This window comes from Odocoileus virginianus, chromosome 10 (assembly GCF_023699985.2).
Source record: "Odocoileus virginianus isolate 20LAN1187 ecotype Illinois chromosome 10, Ovbor_1.2, whole genome shotgun sequence".
NCBI classification, from domain to species: Eukaryota; Metazoa; Chordata; class Mammalia; order Artiodactyla; family Cervidae; genus Odocoileus; species Odocoileus virginianus.
The window spans coordinates 37,358,909-37,383,017 of record NC_069683.1 but is presented as its reverse complement, the minus strand read 5'-3'; the positions used below and the strand labels follow the sequence as shown (position 1 = coordinate 37,383,017).

At 39.4% G+C, this 24,109-nt stretch overlaps 1 protein-coding gene, 1 long non-coding RNA gene and 2 pseudogenes across 6 annotated transcripts in view; 3 read left to right on the top strand and 1 right to left on the bottom strand.

The window, feature by feature from the left end:
- Nucleotides 1-14,953, bottom strand: part of FAR1 (fatty acyl-CoA reductase 1) — a 69,654-nt gene extending 54,701 nt beyond the window's left edge. For 2 of the 5 annotated variants that reach the window (XM_070473401.1, XM_070473402.1), the window contains exons 1-2: nt 14,620-14,949; nt 11,973-12,070 (exon numbers count right to left, since the gene is read on the bottom strand). The gene's annotated coding sequence lies outside the window, so the exon portion shown is untranslated. Of the gene's footprint in view, nt 1-11,972; nt 12,071-14,619 lie in introns of all 5 variants that reach the window. The other 3 variants (XM_020873021.2, XM_070473403.1, XM_020873024.2) reach the window with 3 other exon arrangements.
- On the top strand, nt 2,538-3,391 carry LOC110124479 (small ribosomal subunit protein eS24-like; annotated as a pseudogene).
- Nucleotides 14,954-15,145: 192 nt separating the features above from the next.
- Nucleotides 15,146-23,684, top strand: LOC139037021 (uncharacterized). Its single transcript, XR_011489801.1, has 2 exons — nt 15,146-15,435; nt 22,899-23,684. It is a non-coding gene; the product is annotated as an uncharacterized lncRNA (long non-coding RNA).
- Nucleotides 15,483-17,801, top strand: LOC110124495 (uncharacterized; annotated as a pseudogene).
- Nucleotides 23,685-24,109: the final 425 nt, after the last annotated feature.

Sequence of the window (24,109 nt, the reverse complement as noted above, 5' to 3'; positions counted from 1 at the left end):
TCTGCTTGGAATCTGCTTCCATCGATGAAACTCATCTTAATTATTTCTTCTAACTCTTTTAAACACCCCCTACAGATATACCTCTGCTGAATGTGTCCCTACAGTATCAGGAGCTTATGCCGCTTTTCAGAAACTTGGAGTCAGCTCTTATTCAGTTTAAGCTGGCTAAGATTTTTGGTTGGGACCACTGACACTAAAACTGGGCCTATGCAAGTGTCCAACAAATGATGTCAGAGGGCTCAAAAATCCACCCTCAGATCATGCTAAGTGCCTCCAGTTTTGAACATGCATCTCAAGAAGTAGCATGTAACTTAGATACACCTGATTACTTCAGCTTTTCCCTACCTTTCCCCATGCCTAATACCACCCTGCTTCTTTATTCCATAAAGACTGCAAACCCCTTACCTTCAGGGAAGCGAATCTGATCTCTGTTCTCCTATCTCCTCACTTGACTGCCTCCTGAATAAACTCTTTCTCTACTGCAAACCTGAGTCTGTTGCCAAGCATTTTGGCCTACTGCACACATGGGGCAAGTGAACCTGGTTTAACAACACATTTAATCCATGTCTGACCTATTTCACAGGAAATACTTAAGCCACCTAAAACGTCTTTTAAAAACACGGCCCATGGGTCTCATACTTTCCAGTACAGATGATTCTTGAACAACACAGGTTTAAACTACATGAGTGTAATTATGCACAGTTTTCAATAAGTGCATACCACAGTACTGTATAACAGAGTCAGTTGAACCTGAGGATGCAGAACCATAGAGTACTGTTTCTTAGTCACTCAGTCGTTTCTGACTCCTGGCAACCCCGCGAAGACTAGCCCACCAGGCTCCTCTGTCCATAGGGATTCTCCAGGCAAGAATACTGGAGTGGATTGCCATGACCTCCTCCAGGGAATCTTTCCAACCCAGGGATCAAACCCAGGTCTCCCACACTGCAGGCAGATTCTTTACCACCTGAGCCACCAGGAAAGCAAGCCCATAGATACAGAGGGCCAACTGTAAAATTACATATAGATTCTTTTTACATCCCTGAGGACTGGCACCCCTAACCCCTACTGTTGCTCCAGGGTCAACTGATTTTGTCTAACAAATAATTTCATTCACTTAATAAAATTTTCATTTTCCCATATTCACTTAACTGTGAACTTCTAACCAGTAGATTTCTACTTGGAGTTGACATGCTTGCAGCCAAAAACAACCCAATTCATTCTAGCTAGACTATTAAGAGGCCTCATATTGTAAGTGAGCATATATTTTCTTTTAAAATTTTTGATAGACTCTCATCTAGAAGCATACTGGGAACCACGAATGTCTTTTTACTATATTTTAATAACTCTAGATCTTTATATAAAGATTAACTTAAAAAATAACTTAAAAAAATAACTCTATATATAGTCTTAAGTGTTTTGTTTAAGACTCAACATAAACAAAAACCTCCTCTGCAAGTGAGCTGTAAACAACAAATAAAGGGCTAAAATCCCAACTCAAAATGTAAAACTTGATAAGAATAGTGGGTTCCTTTTTCCTTTCAAAAATTAAGGCTTACAAAGCATTTTTTCCACAAACAAAAGAATAGCTCTAGCATCTTGGTTTTCAATAAAAGATGCTAGTGTCTAACCCTGTTGTAAGCACCCATTGAAGTAAATATAATGGCCACTCTGTTTGCCTACACAGATATTGATGCCAATATTTAACTCTCTATATCCATTTTCCCCCAATGTCTAGGATACTTCTCAGTAAGGAATCTCAGTAGGTTCATCAGTTCTTAGGGCACTACACAACTATTTTGAATATTGACATTACTCTGTAAGCAGGGCACTTTAGCAAGTTAAAATGCCTCATTATCCTGGAAAATTACACATTAAGAAAAATCAGACTCATAGTTTCTTTGAGTGACATAAAAATCAAACACAAAAACATCTTTAAATATCAAGTTTTACTTCATCAGAGAGGAAATGTTAATTCTACAGCATTAAAATTACCAGCTGACAAGAAAACTTAAATTTTTTAGCAACGCCCATTTTCCTTTCTGTCCTTAGGGTCTGTACCAGTAGGGTAATGTCTCTACCATAAAGCCTACAGAAGAAGGACTGTGCTCTTGTTAACATGTTTGGTGAAAAACAATTCCACTACTTACAAAAACATGCATTCAATTCCATTCTGGGATAAAACAATTCCTGAAAAATAATCTCCAAAGTCACATATGATTTTTCTTTAGATCAACAATTGTGCTACAGGCTCTCCTTACCTTAATAAAAATATTTTCATGTTAAGACATGTAATTTCTATCCTAATACTTTCAAACTCAGAAAAGTGAAATACCGTATACAAAGGTATCCTAATATTGCAAGCTGTATTACTAAAGACAAGACTTCTTAAACATCTACAAAACAACAGAGAAATAAAAATATCCTATTTTGCTTAAAAATTCATGGAAGTTTTCCATCTGATTTCACAATATACCTAAAATTAATACAAAAATATTTCACTCTCTTCCTCTCTGGCTGTTTTAAGATCAGCAACCATCATGAATGAAACAGTAATTCTCCAAACCAGGAAGTTCATGACCAACCAAAAACAAATTGTCATTGTTAGGTAGTTAGAATAGGGAAAAGGAGTCCAAAATGGCGGTGGCTAAAAGACCTGGAAGGGAAAGCCCGCAAAAATAGAACAAAGGAAGGTCCGAGGACCAGAGTGAGAACCTCAGGTAAAACAAACAACGCTCCTGCCTAAGCCCAATTTGCATAGGACAGGCCCAGGGGGAACAAAAACCACATAAAAAGAGGAGCCAAAGCCCTCTTCTCTCTCTCTCCCCCGCGCAATTTGCGTCGTGCCCTCAAGCCTCAAAGACGGATTTTCCTGCTATTATCTAAATAGAGCTGTAACACTGATTTATTTAAGAGCTATAACACGGTCTGTTCTCCGAGAGCTCTAACCCGCCAAGGGGCTTTAATGTCCATCACTCCAAATTTCTGTTATGACGAGACAAAGAACTGAGGAACAGACACTCGTGTGACATCATCAACATCCTTCACCCTGGGAAGGCAAAAGTAGCTAAGATAGAAATTAAGGCAAAACTAGCCAAAATGTACAAGACCACACCAGATGTCATCTTTGAATTTGGATTCAGAATCCATTTTGGTAGTGGCAAGACAACTGGCTTTGGCAGGTTTTACTATTCCTTAAATTATAGAAAGAAAAATGAACCCAAACACTGATGTGCAAGATATGGCCTGTATAAGAAAAGACCTCAAGAAATCAGCAAAAGGAACAAAGAACAGAATGAAGGAAGTCAAGAGTACTGCAAAGGCCAATGTTGGTGCTGGCAAAAAGTGAGCTGGAGATTGGACAACAGAAGGAGTAAAGATTCTGCAGTGACTGTGCAAATTTTTCATGAGATGATTAATAAACTAAGAATGTTTATGTGAAATTAAAAAATATATATATACTTCAAATTATTCAGTAAAATTAACTTTAACAGGAAAATGTTTCAGGTATACCCTGATCGTTCCATGGAGACTACACACAAGTTTATCCAAAAAACTGACTCAGGCAGATTATCAATCATGTACCCTATATGGTCTAATTTAAAGCTATCAAAGTCTATTCATGAAGATTAGTAATTTTAAGAACAAGTTGACAGAATCAGATATTTCACTGGTTATAGAAGTAGCCAGACTTTAAAGAGTTTATATTCAGTCTGATTACAATAGGAAATGTCCTTAACGATATAAAAGTGCTTTGAAGCTCCTGCTATATGCTGTATTTCTTGTTTTTGTGTCATTTTCTTAAGAAGCCTTCTCAATCTGTCTGTTCCCAAGACTTAAAAACAGGCTCTACTCAGTCAAGGCAGCATTTTCCAAATCGTGGTAAATGGGACTGGGAAACTGTACACTTTAGCCCCAACCAGGAGAGTTACAAAGCACATTAGCATATCAAAGACCTACAAAACATTCTTAGGTAAAGAAAGCAGACCTCTTTGAAAGCCTGGCCTTTCACAAATTTCAAACGCAGCTAAAAAAGCAAAGTGTCTGAGAAGCTCATCGATTACCACACCAGCCTTCTGAGGTAATGACTGTACAAACATGAGCCAAACCTCCCACGAACTACAAATGATTTAGAAAGCATTCCATTGAGCCTCAAGACTACTCTGAATAAACTATAAAGCCAGTTATTAAGAGTTGCAAAAATGAGTATGCTATTAGAATGTACCAAAGACTTCAGTTTCTATACAATTACTAACTCTGGGTGCTGCAACTCACGATGCAGCCAAGCTTCTACCAAATACGCACACTCAAAACATGGAATTCTGTAATTTCCAGAGGAACAATCAAACATCGTTAGTAAAATTTTGTTGCCTTTAGCTGGTCATGGTTTTTAATTATAATTATTCTTATTCCTAATAAAAAATTACCATTAGTTGAACTTCATTATTTTAGTTGTTTTAATAAACCTGTGAAATGTGTTACACAATTCCATCACCAGAATTTGAGACCTACCATTTTCTAGCTAGTCTAAACTTTAAGATAAATACATTTTTTGTCATTCAATTAGGAACCATCCATATTCCTAACTGCTGAAGACAGTTCCTCTCCCCCAAAACGCTTATACCTTGACAATTTAGTTGCTATTACTCCACTAAAAAGAAGGAATTACTGAGCTACAGAATGACCCAGCTAAAGGGCTGGGATTAAAAGAGCTGGGCGGTCACTGTTCTAAAAGGCCTCACCTTAGCTATGGGGCCACTAATGTAAGGGTGGGTCTTCTCCCTGGTCACCATGTCCACACCAACCAAATATGGCATAAGGACTTGGAATTAGGGCCCTTTGTGGAAGTAATAATAACTTCTCTCATCTTGAATGTCAATGATCCCTCCAGTCTCAAGTTTTGGGTAGGAAGCTTCCAGGAAGGTCTTAAAACAACTTAATCCCACAATGAAGTCTCTTCTCAAAAATCTTTTCCTGGTCTATCTTTAAAACTTTCCAGGGTCTGCTCTCTGATGACTGGGGCGTGGGGTGAGGAAAGTTGTGGGCTGGCGGGGGTTGGAGTTCAAGAGGGAGGGGATATATGTGTCATTATGGCTGATTAACGTTGCTGTATGGCAGAAACCAACACAACACTGGAAAGCAACCATCTTCCAATTTTGCAATAACAAAAAAAGAACTCTGCCAGGTTCATATGTACAGCTTGCAACAAAATGCTGTCAAGCACAGAAAAATACAGAAAAAAGGAGAAGTGTTTGATGATTTTGTGAACTCTTTATCTTTTTCTAGCTCTTAAAGTGACTTAATGCTTCTAAGAACCCTACCCTATTAAGCCTTGTGACCACAGGTTATTGTGCTAAAGATGGGATTAGAACATATACAGCAAAGTAAAAATATTAGAGTTTAAAAATTCAGAGAATTCTTGGTCAATTTATCAACTGAGAATCAAAGTCACAATGCTAAAAACTCTAGTATTAAGATTTTTCCTTCTCCAGAAACAGATCCATAAGAACCATCCTTCACACTAGATGCACAATAAACACTTATGATCTCAGGGTCTACTGAAAATTAATCCCTTGTCAGACCAATACATGTTTCTAAGCCCGTGTATCATGGAGTTTAACACAAATGTGAACCTCAAAACACTTTAACAGATCATTTCCTCCACAGACCTGAATTATTTAAGGGCAACAAAAGTCAAAGTTCTTTCCTTTACCTCTGAAAAAGCAGTCTTTATGTATTTATTCATTCTTAAGTCATATTCTATCTCATGTTAATTCAGGATGAACAGCAGCCACTATATCAAGTTCCACATACTTATTCCAAAATCTTTGGTAAAATCATTCCTATATATTCATTAAATTGGCTACAGCTTGTTCTTCCCCAAGAATCCAATAAAGAATGGGTCTTTTAAAAAATTAAGCATTTGCATAATGAAATTTATGATTTCACTCAATAATGAAAAACACTTGTTTGTCAGGAGCACATAGAAATAAATTTAAGTTGAATTTTACCAGTATGCTTTCTGCCTAAACATTAAAGAATGAATTAACAAACCAGAATCTCTATCATACAAACACGCAAAGATATCTGAATGTGTTTTAAAAGGCTTATCAGCCCCCTGAAATTATATGAAAAACTGTGCATATGTGTATTTTTTCTGAGGAGAAGAGATAGCACAAAGCTATGAGGAGATGCTCAAAGGGGTTTATGACCTCTGACTAAAACTCTGCATTATGGAAGATATTTTAAAACGTTAATTTGCAGCTAATAGTTTAAAGTTTTTAGGTCAGGACTCCAAAATAATAAGATACAGTGGTATGAATTCCTTACATTCAAGAAGGAGTTCTCAAATGACTGCTATGCCAACATTTTTTGGCAAAAATTCCATAAAAGACAAGAATGACCTACAGGAGATATTTCAAAGTAATCTTAAAACTGTCAAATGGTTAACATTTACACACACACATATCACACACCTCACCAATGTCATTTCCCATTTAGACTCTCTAGTCCAGCCACTTGACCTGACGTTACTATATTCTGTTTTATATATGAATAGTCAAGTCTCTCCAACTACTTATCCCTGTCATATAGTAAATTATATCTAATTTCTCTTGCTCAAAACACTATAACATACAAGTCTCAAATATATTTACACAAAGAAATTTCCACTTCAGTTAGATTAGCATGTCTACTGTTTCACTTATCAAGATGTACGGTTAACAACTGGTAAAAATGTCTAGGACTTGCTTCAAAATTTAAAAGGCAAGGGGGGGCATGGGGAGTGAGTGAGGATACAGATAAAAAAAATTGACCACAAGCTGAAAATTGTTAAAGCTGGTGAGATGCATGTATAAAATATATACAAAGAAGAAAGCTTTGAATCTGTCTTTAAGAAGCTCTCTGTTCTACTAGAACAAATAATTTCAGAATTTGTATGGAAGCACAAAAAAAACTCGAATGGCCAAAGCAAGCTTGAGAAAGAAGAATGGAACTGGAGGAATCAACCTGCCAGACTTCAGACTATACTACAAAGCTACAGTCATCAAGACAGTATGGTACCGGCACAAAGACAGAAATACATATCAATGGAAAAAAGCAGAAAGCCCAGAGATAAATCCATGTACCTATGGACACCTTATCTTTGACAAAGGAGGCAAAAAAAATACAACAGAGAAAAGAAAATCTCTTTAACTTAAAGTGGTGCTGGGAAAACTGGTCAACCACCTGTAAAAGAACAAAACTTTCTAACAACATTGTGGTGGTGGTGGTTTAGTTGCTAAGTCATGTCCGACTCTTGCAATCCCATGGACTGTGCCCACCAGGCTCTTCTGTCCATGGGACTCTCCAGGCAAGAATACTGGAGTGGGTTGCCATTTTGTTCTCCAGGGGATCTTCCCGACAGGAATCAAACCCGGGTCTCCTGCATTGCAGGCAGATGATTTACCAACTCAGAATGGATTAAAGATTTAAATGTGAGACCAGAAACTATAAAACTCTTAGAGGAAAACATAGGCAGAACACTCTCTGACATAAATCACAGCAAGATCCTCTTATGACCCACCTCCCAGAGTAATGGAAATAAAAACAAAAATAAACAAATGGGACCTAATTAAACGTAAAAGCTTTTGCACAACGAAGGAAACTATAGGCAAGGTGAAAAGGCAGCCTTCAGAATGGGAGAAAATAGTAGCAAATGAAACAACTGACAAAGAATTAATCTCCAAAATATACAAGTAGCGCATGCAGCTCAATAACAGAAAAATAAATGACCCAATCAAAACATGGGCCAAAGAAATAAACAGACATTTCTCCAAAGAAGACATACAGATGGCTAACAAACACATGAAAAGATGCTCAGCATCACTCATTATCAGAGAAATGCAAATCAAAACCACAATAAGGTACCATCTCACGCTGGTCAGAATGGCTGCCATCAAAAAGTCTACAAACAATAAATGCTGGAGAGGGTGTGGAGAAAAGGGAACCCTCTTACACTGTTGGTGGGAATGCAAACTAGTACAGCCACTACGGAGAACAGTGTGGAGATTCCTTAAAAAACTGGAAACAGAACTGCCATGTGATTCAGCAATCCCACTGCTGGGCACACACACTGAGGAAACCAGAAGTGAAAGAGACACATGTGTTCACTGCAGCACTGATTACAATAGCTAGAACATGGAAGCAACCTATCTGTCCATTGGCAGACAAGTGAATAAAGAAGTTGTGGTATGTATATACAATGGAATATTACTCAGCTATTAAAAAAAAAGAATGCATTTGAGTCAGTTCTAATGAGGTGAATGAAACTGAAGCCTATTACACAAGTGAAGTAAGTCAGAAAGAGAAACACCAATGTAGTGTATTAACACACATACATGGAATTTAGAAAGACAGTAATGATGACATTATATGCAAGACAGCAAAAGAGACACAGATGTAAAGAACAAACTTTGGGACTATGTGGGAGAAGGCAAGGGTGGGACAGTATGAGAGAACAGCACTAAAACATGTACATTATCATATGTAAAACGGATGAGCAGCCCAAGTTTGATGCATGAAACAGGGCACTCAAAGCCAGTGCTCTGGGACAACCCAGAGGGATGGGGTGGGGAGAGAGGCAGGAGGGGGTTCAGGATGAGGGGAAACCTGTACACCTGTGGCTGATTCATGTCAATGCATGGCAAAAACCACAATATTGTAAAGTAATTAGCCTCCAATTAAATAATTTTAAAAAAAAGAAGTTCTCTGTTCTATCACTGAAGGCAGACTTCTTTAAACTTTGCTTGCAATTTTCCATAATATACAGTTTAAAGAAGTCTGTCTTGCCTATTAGAACAGAGAGCTTTTTAAAAACAGGTTCAGGAACTTTCTTCTTTGTACATCTGCCCAGTAGAGAGCAAATATTTACTTTTATAAACATATTTATTTCATTCTTCATGTGAAAGGGAGCAGTATTACTTCTCAATGAAACCTCAACAACTCTTTGATGATATTTTAATGATTCTTTTATTAACCCAGATAAAACATATTCATTCATTCATTAACTACTTACTGTTTATCCACTTTCTCAGATAGTCTGTCTTGAAGAAGATATAAAAAGTAATTCATACTCTCTAATGAAACAAGAATCTGAAAACACCCTCAAGGATCCAGGGGAAAAATGGGCAGGGAAGGAAGACAGTAGATGAAGAGAAAAAAAAAAGTAAAAAGCAACAAACACAGTTGTTTAAGAAAGGGCTTTAAGGCTTTCACATTTTTTTAATAAGAAAAAAGGCATACAGTTTCTTCAAGCTAGACAGGTCTATAAGTTCCCCTCCTCATTCCGCTCTACAGATGAGGAACCTGAAGGTCAGAGAGAGGAAGTGACTTGCCTCAAGTTACACATCAAGTTGCTAACAAAACCAACATTAAAATTCAGATCTGCTGATTCACAGTGCAATGTAAATTTTCTGTATCAAAATTTTTTCTTCTACACTCTAATATTCACTACCTGAAGAGAATGACTATTTTATTATTAGTATACACTTCAATTCTGTATTATACCATACTAAAAAAAAAGTAATAGACTAAGTAAAGGTGGAAGATGGAAGAAAATGCAAAGAAACTGCTAAAACAGTTATACACGAAGACTACATGCACAAACCACACTTCCTTAATCCTGAGACACATTTGACTTTAAGACATAGTATCCATTTCACAAACATTTTTAAAGAAATATAGACACTGTAAAAATCTTCACTTCAAAAAATACTAAAATGTGAAAACATATACCTCTAAAGCAATAAAATATAATGTACTCTCTAAGACACAAAAATCACTGTTATTTAAAACCCTATGTCACAAGGCACAAACACATAGAGCAAGAGTCCCATCTTCAAAGTCCTTCTAATAAACAAGTCCTTCTAGCCATACATCTCAAATGCATGAGCTGTGGGACCAGGAAGAGCAAAATTTGAATCTGAGCCCTGCCACTTGGCTCTCTGGCATTTGGAAAGTTACAAATTCTCCAAATCTCATTCTCTTCATAAAATGAAATATCCACCTTAGAGACCTGCACGAGAATTAAATGTAATATTAATAATTTATTTAAGGAGCATAGTACAGTGGCTAGAAGAAATAGTTTCCTCCTACAACTCCTATGCGCCAAATGAAATTAAACTAAAAACTACATCCCATTCTTGACTTACAAAGTTGGAATACATCTATACTAGGACAAATATTTCTAATTTCCTTTGGAATGATTATTTGATAAGAAAAGATAATTTTCTTGAAATGTATCTCATTTCTTCTTCAAACTGGGAACAGAAAACATGACAAATTCTAAGTGTTTAGGTTAAATTTGTTATATGTAAACTCAGCACTTTCATGTAGCTATGCTGAACTGATACTCTAAGCCCATTACAAACACACTGAAGAGAGGAACTATAAATCCACAAGTGGGAGCAAGGAAGGGCTACATGTAGGTTTAGGGAAGGCCAAAAAGATAGATAAAATGACTCAGTGTGTGATTTGTAAGTCTGGTTTTTTTAACCTTAAGTTCATTCATTAGACAATATTCAGAAAAGCAAAGACCATATATCTATGATTCAGAGTACTTTAGTAACCGGATCCTTCAGATTAGGCAAATGTACAGTTTCAGGTTGCTTCCAATAATAATTCATTTTCAAGATGGAACTGTGCCCACCGAAGTGGCAAATATGCAGTAGACACTGAAACAAGACTATTTTCCTTCCTATCCCAAACATAGACTAGGCCACCCACATATTCCCTCACTATTAGTTCATATTAGTTGAACAGTTTCCCCCCACTAATTATAAAAATAACAATGCTTGTTTTTATGAAGTTGGAAAAATACAAAGAGCACCAGCATTTTAAAATTATCCATCACCTTACCAGCCAATAATTAAAATATTACAAAGGGACATACCAACATCTTTCCTATGAATTTGACCATAATTGTGATCATACCAAACTTTAAATTTGTATAGAGCACTTGCCACTAAACACAATTAACTACCAGCCTGTATCTTAATATCTTTTATTTTGGCTTTCTTGAGATTAAATTCACACTAGTTTTTTCCTTACTTAACTCAATGGTTTCTTCTCAATCTTTGTTCTTTTGAGTCTCTCAGCTACATATTTTGCTACTGATAACTTCCTCTTTAGTAAAACTCTATCCTAAGTTTCCCTAAACAGTACATTTCTCAGTGTCAACAAAAGTCTCTCCAACTAATCTTTTTCTATTTCTTCACTAGCTCTCTTCTGTTAACTTCTGACAATCTCTAAAAATGGTTCAGGCCTGACCTTGAATTTGCTTGCCAACTCTGAATCACCAGCACTTAACACAATGCCTGGCACAAAGCAGGTGTCCAATTCACATTCACTTATTGCTTTTGCCAACCCTGACCTGCCACTTACTAGCTGTATGACCCTGGTTAAATTAAATCTCTCTGAACCTCAGTTCTCTCATCTATAAAGTAGGGATAATCAAAGGAAAATGAGGCTTGGAAAGTTCAAAATAGCTTCTGGCACACAGTAGTACCCAATAAATTTTGCAATTAATATTAACATAATCTAGCACAGGAATCAAAAATATTTATTATTATATATGCTTGAACACTAAATCTAACTGTGAACAATCCAACTTACTTTCACATATCCTTCTTACCATAACTATCAAAAAAAATTCTTGTACTCATTTCTTTATTACCATCTCCAAGCCATCATTAAGTATTCTAAGTTCTCTCTCTGTAGCCACCATACAAAACCATCATTTATCAATTAGGCTATAGCAAGACTTAGTTGTTTTCCACACCCTTAAATCTTCAATCAAATCTAACTCCTTAAAACCATTTTTAATTTGTCACTCTTGCCCACAGTTGCTTATAACATGTCCATACTACTGGAATATCATCCTGTCTTGCAATAACCCACACCCCAACTCCTAGTTCAAAAGATGGCTCGACACTCACCTCTTTCAATAAACTTTCCCTGATTAACTCCACACCACTCAGATTACTCCTCTGCTCCCAGTCGCCTCAGCACCTCAGCACTTAGGTATTCTGTTATACTAAGAGTAAAATGTGATCAGTAAATAACATTACCAAGAAATTACTTCCACAAAAGTATTCGTACATCCTAAAGAATGGTCCATTACCTACAATGTTTTGTTATGTGGTTAATAAAGAAACATACAACAAATGCCCTCTTTGGTTTTTGTCCTTAACATTATATTATTTTATGTTGGTAAGTGAGTGAGTGAAAGTCGCTGAGTTGGTTCTGACTCTTTGCAACCCCATGAATTATACACATACAGTCCATGGAATTCTCCAGGCCAGAATACTGGAGTGGGTAGCCTTTCCCCTCTCCAGGGGATCTTCCCAACCCAGGGATCGAACCCAGATCTCCCACATTGCAGGCCAATTCTTTACCAGCTGAAGGGAAGGGAAGCCCTATGTTGGTAAAGAAATACTTAATTCTTCATAATCCTTTTGCCCTACCCTCAAGCAGAAATTACACCTTAGTGGTAATCACCTCCTCCTACTTAAATTCAATGGAAATACATTAATGGACCATTTCATTTTCTACCTTTTCTCTTCCCACACCCCCAAATAAAAATTCAAAAGCTTTAAACAGTAAGAAAGTAACAATGATACCAAGTTAATCTTTCCTCTAACTGAAAGGAACTTTGAACCTATTGAACTACAAAACTCTCCCAAGGCTGAACAATTTCCCAACAAGCATGATACACGAATTCTGTATCAAAATGTTTGACTCTTACACAGCAACAGGACTACTTGTGTTCATTCTTATTATGTTACTGTAAGAGACCTTATATATATATTGCTTTTACATTACACGGACAGTTGAGAAACTCCCCTGCAGGGCAGAATTTCTTAAGTATCCTCTCATGTTATCTTTAAACCAACACATTGGACTAAATGATATCTCACTGTCATCCAATCAAAAGGAAACAATAATTGTGCCATTGCTTCTGGGAGGATGAGCTCCTGCGGAGGCAAAACAATGAGATGAACTGTCACAGGGGTTGGAGAGGAAGACAATAACCCTCAGAAGTGAGAGTTAACAGGTCTGAGCGTTTGGCCATGGATGACATACAGATGGGGAAACAATGGAAACAGTGAGAGTTTATTTTCTTGGGATCCAAAACCACTGCAGATGGTGACTGCGGCCATGTAATTAAAAGACACTTGCTCCTTGGAAGAAAAGCTATGACCAACCTAGACAGCATATTAAAAAGCAGAGACATTACTTTGCCAACAAAGCTCCGTCTAGTCAAAGCTATGGTTTTTCCAGTAGTCACACATGGATGTGAGAGTTGGACTATAAAGAAGGCTGAGCGTCAAAGAATTGATGCTTTTGAACCGTGGTGTTGGAGAAGACTCTTGAGAGTCCCTTGCACTGCTAGGAGATCAAACCAGTCAATCCTAAAAGGACTGATGCTGAAGCTGAAACTCCCAATACTCTGGCCACCTGATGCGAAGAACTGACTCACTGGAAAAGACCTTGATGCTGGGAAAGACTGAAGGCGGGAGGAGAAGGGGATGTCAAAGGATGAGATGGTTGGATGGCATCACCGACTCAATGGACAGGAATCTGAGTAAGCTCCGGGAGCTGGTGATGGACAGGAAAGCCTGGAGTGCTGCAGTTCTTGGGGTCGCAAAGAGTCGGACACGTCAGTAACTGTGAAAGACGAAAGACTGAACTGAACTGAAGTGAATAGTGAGTGAATGAACCTATTGCCCTGGCTTTTTGACTCCTACCTGACCAAACGGACAGTTATTCTTGCTGACTGACTCATAAAAGATCCACACCCTTCAGCTACCACACATAAACCTACACCCTTCAGCTACCACACATAAACCTACACCCTTCAGCTACCACACATAAACCTATCTCCTTTGCTCCCTGTACACTTTCTCCTAACTGGCCTCCTGACGCCTTCTAGTCAAACAGCGTGCACCCACACCTCACCTAAAACCTTCGCCTCTCAGTCACCTTCCGGCTTTAGGAAGTGCCTCGTACTCTGGACCCACGTGTCCCAAGCCTCTCTTCCCGTCACTCCCAGTTGATTTCCTCCCACTCTCTGTCAATGCCGACTTCCGAGAGGCCAAACACGCGCCCTGGCTCCACACCTTCTCCGAGGACTCCCTTTTCTGAGCATCACCCTATTCCCATCACTTTCTTCGTCCCCAGATCCAGAATCCTTCCATCACAGGCCTCCTTTCACTGCCACCCTCGAGCGCACAAACCTGCTCCAGCGTTAACTATCCTGCCCCACCTTCGCCACCTCTACGCAGCTTCCCCGCCCCAGGCGGCGCCCCCTGGCTCCCCGTCTGCAAACCAGGCCCCTCCCTACGGCTCCGCTCTGGGTCCTGGCCCTCCAGAGGGCGGTGGCCCCGCCAAGCCGCGCGGAGACCCTCCGACAGAAGCTTGCACCCCCGGCTCCGGGCAGCAGGGGGTGGGGGTTGGGGCGGGGCGGCGGGTACTGCCCCCGCCTCAACCGGGCCTGTCTCCACAGCTCCCAGAGCCGCGGCCCGGGCCAGGCGAGGAGGGGCCCGCAGCCCGCCTCTCCGGCCCGGGGTTCCCGCCTCTCACCTAGTCGCAGAGGCTCTGGCCTCGCTTTCCTCCCGGCCGTCCAGCGAGACCGCCGTCGCCGTCGCGCTCTCCTCACTCGCTCTCCCACCGCCCCCGACCGGCTGCTGAGGAGCGGACGGGTAGTGGCAAGCCCATTGGCTGTGGCCAGTACTCGCGTCAGCCGGTCCCGACCCGGACCTCGGAATGTGACTGGCTGGCGCGGCGCCTTTTCTCCAAGTCTTGTCCTGATTGGCTCTCCCGCGCCCCTTACCAGAGGACCGCTCGCCCTCCTCCGGGTTCTGGCCTCCCACCCCTTCAACCCCGTTTCCATCCGGGCGGGAGGGGGAAGGGAGTGGGCGCGTGTGGAACGCGAAGGGCCAATGGGAGGGCGGAGAGGGGGCCGGGAGGTGGGCTCTGCAGCCGGCCTGCCCGCGGGGCAAGTTCAGCCAATGGGCGCGCCCCCCACATCCCCAGCTCAGGAGCGCCCCCGCTGGCCGCTAGCGTTCCAGCGGGTCTCGCCCACGGCCACGCCCGGGCTGCCCGTCGCCTGGAAGCGGCGCCGGTTGGAAAGGCGGGGAAGATGCGGCGAAGCGGGTCCGAGGGACGGCGGGTAGCCATTGTGGCGTGCTCCCGCACTGTCTACGTGAGGCCCGGCGCTCGTCTTGGCGGGCTGGTTCGGGTCGGTGAGAGTCGAGCCGCCGCTCTCTGGTCCCTTGGAGCCTCCGCGAGGTGCTCTAGAGAGAGGGAACCTAGCATACGTCTAGTCCAGCCCCGCGGGACTCTGGGCCAGATGTTTCCACTTAACACTTCTTCCAGAATAATTTCATATAAAACATGGTGAGAAAAATTAGAGTAATGTTTACCTCACGGAGGTAGGAGGGGAAATGGAAGGGGCCCAGGGCACCTTCAGGGTAGCTGGGAGCATTTGCCTCTTGTTGCAGGTGGTAGTTACTGAGGTGGTGTATGCCTCGGTAAAAATTCTCCGAGTGGTACAATTAAGATGTAGTGCACCCAACGCACTTTATGTGTAAATATCTCAATTTTGTAAATGATAAAAGGATTGTGAGAAAAACTCTTGTCATAATATTACTATAACCTTAGGCTCCATGGGACGCCCACGGTATAAACAATCCACTGGGATTTAGCTATAATTCAAAAACTAGAAACTATAGAAAGGGAAAAAAAAAAGATTGTGAGAATTTAAAACGAGTGAAGTTCCTGGCACGGTGAATAAAACTCACAGATTGGTGCTTTAAGGGTGGGCTAAGATGTTTCAGAAGATTTACAGGCTGTTTCAGTGCCTGACACTCGGTAGAACAAAAGCACCCAGGGTGCTGCACCTAATTGAAAACTACGTAAGTTTACTGAGCTGCCTACCTTGTGGCCTACCTAAGTTATAAACCCATGAAACTGTATAGTTCGGTAAATAAAAGTAAATTACACCAAGTCAGAAATGTATTATAGTAGTTTACAGCCTAAGGTTACTATATATTGCTGAGAATATATGTAGGAATAGACACCAAAAACACATATGTTACTGATGAAGTTTATGCATTCCCTCAGACTTTCATAACTTCTTTAAAAACAGAAGACAAGATCAAGCTTTAATTTTTTTTATTCAAATATAGTACATCTTCCTGCTGTGAGGAAATACTTTTCTTATGTATTGATAACATTTTCTAACTCATATATTGTTCTGTCAAAGTTTCATTAAACAGTTCTTTTGAGGTTCTTCATTCCATCCTTGCAACTCTATGCAACTATTCATTTATTCATCTGAATTTTGTGGAAGAGAAAATTGGGGCTCAATGAGACAAGTAATCTGCCCAAAATCACATATGTATTAGGTGGCAGAAATGGGGTTGAAATCTAGGCCTATTTGATGCAAAATTCCATAATCTTTCTACAGTGCCACATTTGCCTCCTGCAAAACTAAATCAGGTCATTTTGCTTTGTCCTTATTCATCTTTGTATTCCCCACAATGAGTAGCACAGAATCTTGCCTATGTCTCTCATGGAACTCATGGGGTTAATAGTTATTACCACCATGCTTCATTTTTATAGATTTCATAACAAAGTGTGAACTACTTAAAAGTAACTTCTTTTGATTAAACGAAAGGGAACACAATTTTGTAGCTGCAGTAAACAACCCATTACAACTATCTAGAATACATCAGAAATGCGCTTTCATGGTATAAACTGAGCACAGCATAGAAAGAGTTTTAGGCAGCTTTTCTCAAGAGTCAAATTTCTAGTGAGCACAATTATTCTCTGCAATTCTTTTGGTGTTCTCTACCTTGGCTGCGTACAATTATGACATCCAGAATTGGTCTGCTTTAAACAGAAAGCCTGTTATTTAAAAAAAACAGACAAATCATGTGACGGCAGCATTTAGAGGAACCTATCCCAGAAGCTGTCCCTGAAGAGACAGCTCAGAGAACCAGGCAGCCCAGAAACCCAGGCGTGGAGATTAATCCTGTTGGAGAAAGGGGTTCATTATTGTGGATGACCTGAAACGTTTCCTGTATAATTACCAAGTGTTGAAAGGCTCCATGCTACTGTTGTGTCAGAGATGGAGTGCTTATTATTAAAGTGACCAGTGATAACGCTCCAGAGCATGCTTTGAGAACTGGTTTCTTGTCTACTTTTGCCCTTAGAAAAGACCAAGGGGGAAAACTCAGACTTTCAAAAAAGAAAGGTGTATCATCTGTTACTATAACACATACCAAGTGGTTGAATTCAATCCTTTACCTTAGGTGCTGAGTTTCATAGCCAGCAGCAATGCTAATACAGTACTAATTGTCAGCCTAGAAAAGGAAATTGCTCCATTATTTGAAGAATTGAGACAAATTGTGGATTTCTTAATCTGGCAGTTTCTTACCATCATCATATCAGACACACTATCAATCCATCAGTCTTTAGGCCACAACAAGAAAGGGCCCCTTTTCCACCTTACACTGGTGAAAGACCCTATAGATAGAATTTATGAACAGATTGATTGTTATCTTTTCTTGTGTAGGGCTTTTTCTTATTTAGTGAGATCACAGAAGATTCAGTCTATCACAGCTCCTATGCAGTTAGTCCAGTCACCAAATATGCATGAGATCCTATTTAGCAGCTCAGAATCAAAATGATACTTTGATCCACTTGAGCAATGAAGTGCTCAATATGTACCGTATTGAACAATATCCCATGCCTGCAGAATGAAGCAGACTCTTTTTATTGTGAATAATGAGGGCATATTTTTCTTCATATTACTTTCTTTGCATTGAGTATTAGGAAGAAAAAATGGCTTGTTGTCATTTTTCAGTTACTAAGTTGTGCCCAACTCTTTCTGACCTAATGGACTGTAGCATGCCAGGCTTTCCTTTCACCCTCTATCTCCCAGGGTTTGCTCAAGTTCATGAGTATTGAGTCAGTGATGCTGCCTAACCATCTCATTCTCTGTCGTCCCCTTCTCCTCCTGCCCTCAATCTTTCCCAGCATCAAGGTCTTTTCCAATGTGTCGGCTTTTTGTATCAGGTGGCCAAAGTACTGGAGTTTCAGCTTTAGCATCAGTCCTTCCAATGAATATTCAGGATTGATTTCCTTTAGGATTTATTAGTTTTATGTTCTTGCAGTCCAGGGACTCTCAAGAGTTCTCCAGCACCACAATTCAAAAGAATCAATTCTTTGGCGCTCAACCTATTTTTTTGGTCTTTTTTTAATGGTTTCGCAGAAGTAATAAAACCAGTACAATCACTGGCTTTCCTTTGTACATTTTTTTTTGGGGAGGGGGGTGTAAGGAGTCTTACTGATTTGATTCTTCCCAGAGGGTGCTGCTCTTTATTGGAAATGAAAATGATACCGAATGTCTTTTTATTCCACTCTGCTTTCTATAACCAATCAGTATTTTTTAATGTTTGTATCTTTTTTATAAAATTTAGATGTGATTCTTTATTGAATTCTGTTTCCACTGTTGGTATATATGTAAACATAGTAATATAGCCAGCCCTTTTTTTGTATATGAGTATAAATGACATAGTATTTTTTAAAAGTACAGTTTGAGCATTGTGTAAGTTTTCTCTCCCCCAGACTGTTTTCAAACATTTAAAAATTATAACTCATTTAATTCACTCTTTCAATCACATGATTAAATGATTGTTTTTTATCTGGTCTGGAGACAACTTTACCTAACATCAGTTAGGCAGTCAGTTCATTTACTCAGTCGTGTCCGACTCTTCAACCCCATGGACTGCAGCATGTCAGGCTCCCCTGTCCATCACCAACTCCTGGAGCCTGCTCAAACTCATGTCCATTGAGTCGGTGATGCCATCTAACCATTTAATCCTCTGTCATCCCCTTCTCCTGCCTTCAATCTTTCCCAGCATCAGAGTCTTTTCCAGTGAATCAGTTCTTCAAGTCAGGTGGACAAAGTATTGAAGCTTCAGCTTCAGCATCAGTCCTTCCAATGAATATTAAGGACTGATTTCCTTTGAGATTAACTGGTTGGATCTCCTTGCAGTGCAAGGGACTCTCAAGAGTCTTCTCCAACACCACAGTTCAAAAGCATCAATTCTTTGGTGCTCAGCTTTCTTTATAGTCCAACTCTCACATCCATACGTGACTACTGGAAAAACCATAGCTTTGACTAGATGGACCTTTGTTGACAAAGTAATGTCTCTGCTTTTTAATATGCTGTCTTGGTTGGTCATAGATTTTCTTCCAAGGAGCAAGTCTCTTTTAATTTCATGGCTGCAGTCACCATCTGCAGTGATTTTGGAGCCCAAGAAAATGAAGTCTGTCACTGTTTCCATTGTTTCCCCATCTATTTGCCATAAAGTGATGGGACCAGATGCCATGATCTTAGTTTTTTGAATGTTGAGTTTTAAGCCAGCTACTTCACTCTCATTTTTCACTTTCATCAAGAGGCTCTTCAGTTCCTCTTCGCTTTCTGCCATAAGGGTGGTGTCATCTGCATATCTGAGGTTATTGATATTTCTCCTGGCAATCATGATTCTAGCTTATACTTCATACAGCCCAGCATTTTACATGATGTACTTTGCATATAAGCTAAATAAGCAGGGTGACAATATACAGCCAAGAAACAAGATGGCAGAGTAGAAGGATATGTGCTCATCTTCTGTGAGAACTCCAAAATTGCAACTCACTGCTGAACAATCATTGACAGCAGAATGTTGGATCTAACCAAAAAAAGATACCCCATGTCCAGGGGCAACGGAAAAGCCCCAACAAGATGGTAGGAGGGGTGAAATCGCATTTAGAATCAAACATCATACCCACCAGCAATGCTCAGATGGCTCAAACAAAACATTGTGTGCATCAGGACCTAGAGGCCCCACAGAGACTGAGCCAGACTTGCCTTTGAGTGTTTGAGTGTCTCCTGTGGAGGCACGGGTCAGCAGTGACCTGCCCCTGGGACAGAGGCTCTGGCTGCAGCAGACCTGGGACAGCCAGCGTGTTACCTAAGCCCTCTTGGAGGAGGTCACCCTTAGCCCCACCGTAGAGCTGCCCAACAGATGACCCACAAACTGCAGAAAAATTATACCGAGAAATTCTCACACTGTTAAGGAAGTTCTAGGACCTGCAACTGATTTCCCAACCTAGGGATCTGGCAAAGGGACTGAGAACCCCCAGGGAGTTTGACCTTGGAGGCCGGTGAGAGACTGATTCAGACTTGCCTGTGAGTGTCCAGGAGTGGGTCAACAGTTTGGCCTCAGGCCAAACAACAGGGAGGGAACACAGCCCTACCCTTCCAACAGTTGAATTCTCAGGCCTATCCAAAAAGCCGTAAGAAGATAAGAGGCAAAATTTTGCCTCCCCTACAATTTCTGGTGATAAGGTTGGGATTTTAACAGTTGGGACACTCAGATATCCTGGGACATCAGTCGAAAAACTGGCAGAAGGTAACAGTTCTTACACATTGATCCTTTACATCTCTGCCTGCATGCACCAACCAAAACAAGAAAAATAAAAAGTCTCTCCTTATCTTTTCCCTTTCTAAATGTAGATTGTCAGGAGAAAAATATATGTGAAAATTAGTTCTTTGAATTGTGAGTCTTGTAAATTTGGTTCCCAATACCTATTGTCAATAATCCACAGGCTCCTCGTCTTTGGTGGTTTTTTTTTTTTTTTTTTTTTCTGTTTCTTCGTAGTATTTGTCATAAGGAGAAAAATCATAAAATGAGATGCCCTCTTCATCTTGTTTCTTGTCATCAGTGCTTGGCTTTGTGACTAGTGAAAATATTCTATCTGGTCTCCACCAGCTGGACTGGACGATACAAGTGTTGGCTTGAGTCAGGTAATCAGCCAAACAGGCTAGAAATCAAGACACAAAATGACAAGCAGCATTCTCATTGTACAACCTTGCCTGCTTTGTCTTAATTAGAGATTCCAGCCCCTAGGAAACCTTTGTTTTACCTTCATTGTCTTCCTAGAGCTAGGAAGCCCTTATCCTAGTATTGCCCACTGGATGCCACAGATTAGCTAGTTAATGCTGGAAGCATTTTGAATCCCTGTTGGAAGCAAGAAACAACAGTTTCACAAACCCTGTTCTTGCTGCTTGTAAGTAAAGCTCTTTGCATTCTTAGGCTAAATCTGTGTGAGTAAACTTTGTTGATCTTTGGAGGGCTGCATTTTTTCTACTCCCCGGGCATGCCTCTCATGTCTATGGTTAAGCCATAAAAGGTTTATTGAATTTTAAGCCATAAAAAGGCTTGTTGGTTTTGAGTCATAACTGAAATAGGTATATCGTGTCTGACTCTTTTGTGACCCCATGGACTGTAGCTCACCAGGCTCCTCTGTCCATACTGGAGCAGGTTGCCATTTCCTCCTCCAGGGGATCTTCCTGGCCCAAGGATCAAACCCACATCTCCTGCGTTGGCAGGCAGATGTTTTTACCTCTGAACCACCTGGGAAGCCCCTAAAATAGGTATATTCTTGAATATTTAGATTTTTATATCTGAATTTTTTTAGACAGCACTCACCCTAAACACATATCCTATTGCTACCTACGGGAAGGTCAAATTGAAAAGAAAAAATAAGACAAAGGTAACTCTTGTTTAAGTTTGTAAATTTTGCTTTTCTGTATTTATACCTAATGCATGGCTAAGATTTAAAATGAAAACTGTAGCATCTCTTTTCATATCTGTCTCTGTATGTCTATGTGTACATGTAATACTTTTCTATCTCTGGATGATATTGCCAAAATTATTTTGTAAAAGAGTTCTATTTAATTTGCTTAAAACCTAAATGCTTACATAAATTAAGTATTCATCAAACTCTCAGAAATATAGAAACTAACCCAAATGTTTCTCAGGTACACAGCATCTGGGATGAAAGCTAGCTTAAGTTTGTTGGTTTTAGTAAAAGCAGTTGTGTCTCCAGAGTTGTCAGCATTAAATGTAATGAAAACACAGAATGTATTCTATTAATATCTGGATTTACTAGTCAAAAGAATTTATGTTATCTCAACTAGATGTTTGAGATTGTAAAATTTTAAAATCAGAATGTATAATGAAAATAAATTCCTTGATGTATGTCAAACACAACAGTATGTTTAAAAAGTTGGAGAAAGCCATGTTTTAACTTTTAGGTTCTTTGCTTCTGTGGTTTTTTAAAAATATTTGCCTGATTTATCTATAGGAAAAATAATTTATACTTGGTTTTTTATTAATGAAATATATATGAATATATATAATATATATAATGAAATATTAGATCTACTTAAAAATAGTTTCCTAAATCTGTTCTGAAGCTCAAGGCCTTAAAGTTATATTAAGTTAAATTATGGATATTCAAATCTGTACGCTTGTCCAGAAGCAACAGTTAAAACTGGATATGGAACAATGGACTAGTTCCAAGTTGGGAAAGGAGTACGTCAAGGCTGTGTATTGTCACCCTGTTTATTTAACTTATATGAACAGTATATCATGCAAAATACTGGGCTGGATGAAGCAAAGCTGGAATCAAGACTGCCATATCAATAACTTCAGATGTGCAGATGACACCACCTTTATGGCAGAAAATGAAGAGGAACTAAAGAGCATCTTGATGAAAGTGAAAGAGGAGAGTGAAGAAGCTGGCTTAAAACTCAACATTCAGAAAACTAAGATCATGGCCTCCAGTCCCATCACCATATGGCAAATAGACGGGGAAGCAATGGGACGTGACTAAGCAACTGAACTGAACTGAACTGATGGATATTCATTGAATATCTAGATCATTTCTAAATGAGATAATACACTAAAACATTAATTGCTAAACCTAAGTTTATTTACTTTTGGCTTCTTAATTTTTAGGTAAAGGATTTGAAGGTAAAGAATCTGCCTACAATGCAGGAAACCTGGGTTTGATTCCTGAGTCAGGAAGATCTCCAGGAGAAGGGAATGGCAATCCACTCCAGTATTCTTGCCTGGAGAATCCCATGGACAAAGGAGCCTGGCAACCTACAGTCCATGGGGTTGAAAAGAGTCGGACATGACTGAGCAACAAACACTTCTTAATTTTTGCAAAGAGAAAAAAGATATTTGAGGGTCTGTTACTACACATATTTTTTGCCACATTAAAAAAACTGTGTATATGAAAAAGCATATATCTCTAAAACTTATAAATTTTTATAATTATGTGCCTGGTATACCTCATTTTATTACACTTCACAGTATGTGCAGGAGACTGCCTGCAATGCAGAAGACCTGAGCTCAATCCCTGGGTCAGGAAGATATCCTGGAGTATGAAATGGCCACCCACTCCAGTATTCTTGCTTGGAAAATTCCATGGACAGGGTAGCCTGGTGGGCTCTAGTCCATGGGGTCACAAGGGGTCGGATACAATGGAGTACATACACACCCATAAGATGTTTTAAATGATTGTAATAATATATGGATACAAACTAGAGTTAAATTTTTTTCTCTGTTAACATGACAAAGTTTATTAGATTATTGGTCTGCTATTGTAAAATTTTTAAATTTTTTAATACAGTTTTTAAAGGTTATGCTATGTTTGGTCTGCTTTTAATACAAGATCATAAAATGATGTTTTCTTTATTTTTGTTTGTCAAGGAAATAAATTGTGTTTGATCAAAGTAATTTCCTATTTCTCTCACTGTATTTATTAGGTCTTTGCTTACTTACAAAACTGAGTCTTTGGTATTAAAATAGCCGATGTTTTTTTTTTTTTAACACCTATGTAATTTTTTGCATTTCCCTTTAAAATCTTTCAATAGTCACCTTAATTAGATATCTGTTTTTCAGTGACCTATGATACTACTTAAGTGTTTTTAACCTTTTGACAATTTTGATAAATTTCCCCCAATCAAATTCAAAATGAAGACTTTTTGACCTTGAACCAACTTAGATTTTCTGTATGCCCCCCAGAAGATCTCAAAAGACTTGTTCCCTCTCCTTGAGAAGAGAGAGATTAATTAGCTTATTTAATGTGTTAAATTACATAAAAAGCATTGTTAGAAATGCTAAACAACTTTCATTTGTTTATATTTGTGTGGCCATATGCT